The sequence below is a fragment of the Eimeria tenella genome, genomic scaffold, assembly GCF_000499545.2.
Source record: "Eimeria tenella Houghton genomic scaffold, Eth_scaff1843, whole genome shotgun sequence".
NCBI classification, from domain to species: Eukaryota; Apicomplexa; class Conoidasida; order Eucoccidiorida; family Eimeriidae; genus Eimeria; species Eimeria tenella.
In genome coordinates this window covers 1,326-1,575 of record NW_013541679.1, presented here as the reverse complement: position 1 = coordinate 1,575, position 250 = coordinate 1,326, and the positions used below count along the sequence as shown (strand labels likewise).

Below are 250 nucleotides of genomic sequence, written 5' to 3'. Positions count from 1 at the left end.
CTTTTATCTCTCACTCTCTCTTTTTATTTCTTAGTGTTTCTTTTTGTCTCCTTTTATCTCTTTTTGTCTCCTTTTATCTCTCACTGTCTCCTTTTATCTCTTACTGTCTCCTTTTATCTCTTACTGTCTCCTTTTATCTCTTACTGTCTCCTTTTGTCTCCTTTTGTCTCCTTTTGTCTCCTTTTGTCTCCTTTTACCTCTGTCTCCTTTTACAAAGTGCCTCCTCCTAATTCCCAAAGTGTCTCCTTTC

The 250-nt window shown here is 36.8% G+C and overlaps 1 protein-coding gene across 1 annotated transcript in view; it reads left to right on the top strand.

The window, feature by feature from the left end:
- The window catches only part of ETH_00034005 (uncharacterized protein), a gene marked incomplete at both ends in the record, with an annotated part of 1,037 nt that overhangs the window by 393 nt on the left and 394 nt on the right, over positions 1-250 (top strand). The window lies entirely within an intron of this gene.